This window comes from Acyrthosiphon pisum, chromosome X, assembly GCF_005508785.2.
Source record: "Acyrthosiphon pisum isolate AL4f chromosome X, pea_aphid_22Mar2018_4r6ur, whole genome shotgun sequence".
In the NCBI taxonomy this organism is placed as follows: domain Eukaryota; kingdom Metazoa; phylum Arthropoda; class Insecta; order Hemiptera; family Aphididae; genus Acyrthosiphon; species Acyrthosiphon pisum.
The window spans coordinates 41,660,793-41,665,699 of NC_042493.1; the positions used below are offsets into that span (position 1 = coordinate 41,660,793).

The window sequence follows — 4,907 nt, forward strand, 5'->3', positions numbered from 1 at the left end:
TTTAACCACGTTGAGCGCTGCATGTCGACGAGTTCAAAATTCGACGGATCGAGACATGGTTTGTCGAGTGAAAAATTATACAAAAATATATAATTTATGTCCGCGAAACGTGAGCTTTTCGCACAAACGAGACTGGGAATTTGGCGCACGCGCACAGCCTAGATAAAACGATGTGGGGTATCTCGTATAGTCGCGATCTATGCAACGTTTGTAAAAAAAATAGTAGGTACCTTCTCCTAAAAAAAACAGTTTTAACGCCGACCGAAACCGTTCTGTCAGTCATCGTGTGTCCGTTGTCAAATTCTCTAAGGGCCGCGCGCACTAGCTGGTACCGGTGTAGTGCGTCTCGTCGCACGAGATAAACGCATTAATTTGATATTTTGTAGGTACTCATAGATAAAATGTTATTTATAATTTGTAACCAAAAGTAATAAATTATTTGTAGTAAATAAAATGTGATTTTAGTTAGGTAACTGTTGTTTTGTAATCTTATTAGTTATTATTACTACATAAATTATATGTTATTTTTTTTTTTGTCAACAGTATTATAATATAGGTACTGATAAAACATTATTTTTTTCATAAATGTGGGTGATAATAAAAATATAACATTTAATGTTTAACTAAAATTATTAGGTATAACGATTTAAGTTAAGTACTATTAATTAATCTAAAATAAGAAATTATGTATTTAGAAATTTAGAATTTGTTCAGTTCGTTTTCTAAGAGATGATTACAGTGTTTGGACAAAACAAATAAAGTAAGAATACAATTAAAAATAATAATAAGACTTCTAATACAATTTTTTTATTTGTTTAAAAAATAATAATATTAATTTCCTTTTTTTAAAGATAATTTTTATACTTATATAAGTATAGTCCTTGCGGCTTTTCGCTTGTATTTATAATAAAAAATTAATGTGAAATGATAGACTTATTTTCTAGTCGGTATAGTATGGTTGCATAACTGCATAAGTCCATGTAAATGAAAAATAAACTAATACTAAAAATTCCGATACTTATTGTCAAAGATGGACATTAACGAGTTATAAAGTTAAAATTAAGTTAAAAAGTTAATTTAATTTAAACTCTTTAACTTAATTAGTTACATTAGGCTTTTCATTAACGTAACTGTTAATTTACTAAATTTCTTTTTTAATTAACGTGAAATTAACTAGTTAATTTTTCATTTTAGGAAATAAGTCAAGTTAATTTGTTTTGTTTTTAATTTTATTATATTTAACTATTTCAGTCTATTTCGTTTTCATGTAAAAAAATATTTACCGTAAATTGTTTAAAGATAAAAATGTATATCATTCGAATCTAACTTTATGGAAATACTGTTTAAAGTATAAACACTATAGTCTACAACTTAGTTTTGGGTTGGAAAAAAATTAAGTATGCTAGCGTTGTATAAAAAAATTAACTTTTTTTTAACTTAATAAAATGTTAACGAAAAGCGTGTATTAACTTTTAACTTAACTGAGTTAACCTATAGTTAAATTAACTATTAACTTTTGACTTTTTGTTATTGGTGCATATTAACTTAACTTAACTGAGTTCAAAAAAATCATTAACTTGCCATTCTAAGAACCAGCGTCTCGCACTCGCAGGCACATGTCAATATATTAAATTGGAAAAAACTATACGGTTAATTTTCGAGTAAAACATACCTCGGCTCTGACAAAATTGTGAGACTTAGGTTGGTCCGATTTCGATTCTGTAACAATCCTAACAACTATTAACACGTCCTCTAAAGAACGGTCGAAGAATTTTTTAGAAATGTTAATTTCTTCAATACATATGGTTGAACAAAAATGTTGTAAAAACTGAAATTTGTATAATATTATAATATTGTCAAAAGTTCAAACTTAAAAAAAAAGCTCCGACCGTTCTCTAGAGGAGATGTTAAGAAATGTTATTATTTTTATATCATTAAAATCGGACCATCTAAAATCTCACTATCTTGTCAGAGCAAAGGGTCTAAAAATGGTTATTTTTTTGACCGACTGGAACTACCTTAATTGTAATAGTTTTAGATTGTGATTGGAACGATGAATCATGAATGTATTGATTTTACAATGATATGTGATTTTTTTTTGTGTCTGTGTATTTTGAGTTAAGAATTAGTAATGAATATATAAAGTAAAAATGTAATACAAGATTCCTTATAAGATTATCTACCTTTATCAAAAAAAAAAAAAAAATGTCTATAAGAAAGTCAAATTAAATTTTTATGAGCGTTTGAAAAAATGTAAACATTTAATACAAGGCTCCTGATATATTGTTACAAAATATTAAAAATACATAGGCACGATTTTTTTTTTTATAAGCATTTAAAGATCGAATTTTGACAAGATTTATCAAATTTAAAATTGAATAATTATTTGTAGTTAAAAATTTATAAAATGTTCAACTTTTATATCTAAAGATTGAAAATTTAAAACAAGATTCCATGTAAGTAGTTAATTTTGTTACCAAAAAATCTAAAAAATACATAAACACAGTTTATTATTATAGTCATTTTACGTTCAAATTTGGACGAAATTGCATATTAATAAACCTAGAATAACTATTTTAGTTATTTTGTTGTGATTGCAACATAATTTTATTCATGGGTACCTGGAACTTCTAAAGTAGGTACCTACCTATATTATTATATATCTATGATAGTATCACGGTTTGTTGTTGATGTATAACGCGTTATAAGTAGGTACCTAATTGATATTGTGATATGATTAATTTGGAATTTATTGTAGGTAAATTTTTTTTATACCATAGATAAATATATAATATGTCTTATACCTTGACTGACAAATCATCTCCGCTCAAAATTGTTTTTCTTATACAATGATATTATATCATTGGATTCAAATTTAATACCATCCGTTATACAGTAACCCACTTGTAACCTACCTACTGTACAGCAAAGCGACATTCACGACTTACCCGCCTTTTTTTTTACATTAAAACGACAAATATTTATATATTATATTGGGTACTGTGTACAATTGTTTGTGGACACACAGTATATTAATTACCGTTACTACTTCATGAAATGGACAAATGGATTCCAATTATGAATTGTTAATGTTGTTGTGCGCGCATAATATGTGAGATCATTTTAGGAAATATTTACGAATTTCACTAAAATCTATTAATACTTTTTTTTCAATTTGAATATATTGTAAATTATTTAACGCTTTCCCACGTTTTATGATTTAACTATTAATTTTTATAACAAATATAATATTTGCACTGCGTTATATTTATAATAATATAATATCGTAACAATATATTATTTCAGAATAATAATATATTATGTTACTATATTAATATATAATGTCTAGCGTGAACCCCGAACGGGTCTCCCGGCGGCCTCGCGGATTCCGTTCGTCGGCGCAGGTGTCCGCGGATCTGAAAATCTCTCGGTATACTTACGGTATTAGTGCTCGATTGGAGACTTCGATATTTTGATTATTATCGTCAACGATTATCATAATTTAATAAATTTTAATATATTATGTGTTTCAGTACGATTAACGTCGTGCAGGCGTTGCAAAATCCGCGATCGCTGTCAAACATACCGTGGGCGGTGTACGGACTTGAAGAACTATTGTGTTTTCAATGTTTTTACTGTTAACGAAAAACACTGCAACAAACGCCAATTTTATTGTTTAATTATTTCATCTGAATATTAGGTTTTTAATGTTAATATGTTAGTGATTTCGAAATATTGTTTGGTTTTTCTTTTTAAGATTTCTATTGTCTACTTAGATTTAACCTGTTATACTACTACAGAATAGAATCTGTTATGACTAGGTATAATGAAGTCAATGTTGGGCGATAGACGATAGTAAATTCCACCAATTTATAGATACCTAGTCGATTTTAGGGTTGGATTTGTAACATGTAAATTCCACCGTTACTTTTTTTTTACTTGAAAAAAATGTTAATTCGACTGGTATGTATTTTTGACCAGTAAAACACGTAAACTACACCGATGATAAAATCCACAGATAACAACTATTTTTAATATATATATATATAGCTACCCTGCTACCCGCCTACACATGAACTGTCTAGTGATCATTATTGATTAATATATGATTTTTAAAATTATTGTATTTAAATGTAATATATATATAATATATAATAAATCCACACATAAATTATATAAGTACCTATTTTTTGTATGATGTTTATTTTATTTCAGGTAAAAAAAAAACCGGTGCAATTTACATTTTTGTTACAGCCTTACAGATAATAAAAAGTACCGGTGCTATTTATATGAAAAAAGGTTTAAAAAGATAACAATCGGTGGAATTTACATGCGTACATGCCCTCTGCACGTCTTAACTCTTAAGTCTTTAACCTATACAAATAATGACTGAAAATGTAAAATACGTGTATAGACTACAGACGGACGCCAATGACAGCCTGGTACTTAATGGGCCCTCAAAAATGTTTTTTCAAAAAATGATAAAAAAAGTGCTTATAAGTAGGTAGTGAAAATGGTGAATTCACCATTCACCATTGTGAAAAATAATCAATAGTCAATAAATAAAATAATTTAGATAAAATATCATCAGTGGCGTAGCCAGGATTATGAAATGGGGGGTGTTTTAAGTATAGATTAAAACCAAGTTTTTACAGTTTTCATATATAAATAAATTAAAGGTTCAGAACTTGACTTGTTGCACTAAAAATTATCGAAATATGCAGTCAAAATATGCTTAAATATATGTATATATGTATAATAACTATGTAGCAACATTTTTATATTATTTTTGAAAAATCATAAAACATATTGCAATTTTGGTAATAAAAACTAAAAAATAAGTAGGTATATAAACCCGATAAATAAATAAATAACAACTTAATTTTTAAAAATACTGGCATACAACA

The 4,907-nt window shown here is 27.3% G+C and overlaps 1 long non-coding RNA gene across 1 annotated transcript; it reads left to right on the forward strand.

The window, feature by feature from the left end:
- The first annotated feature begins 627 nt into the window (after positions 1-627).
- On the forward strand, positions 628-4,635 carry LOC107884076. Its single transcript, XR_001679696.2, has 3 exons — positions 628-760; positions 3,350-3,441; positions 3,534-4,635. It is a non-coding gene; the product is annotated as an uncharacterized LOC107884076 (long non-coding RNA).
- Positions 4,636-4,907: the final 272 nt, after the last annotated feature.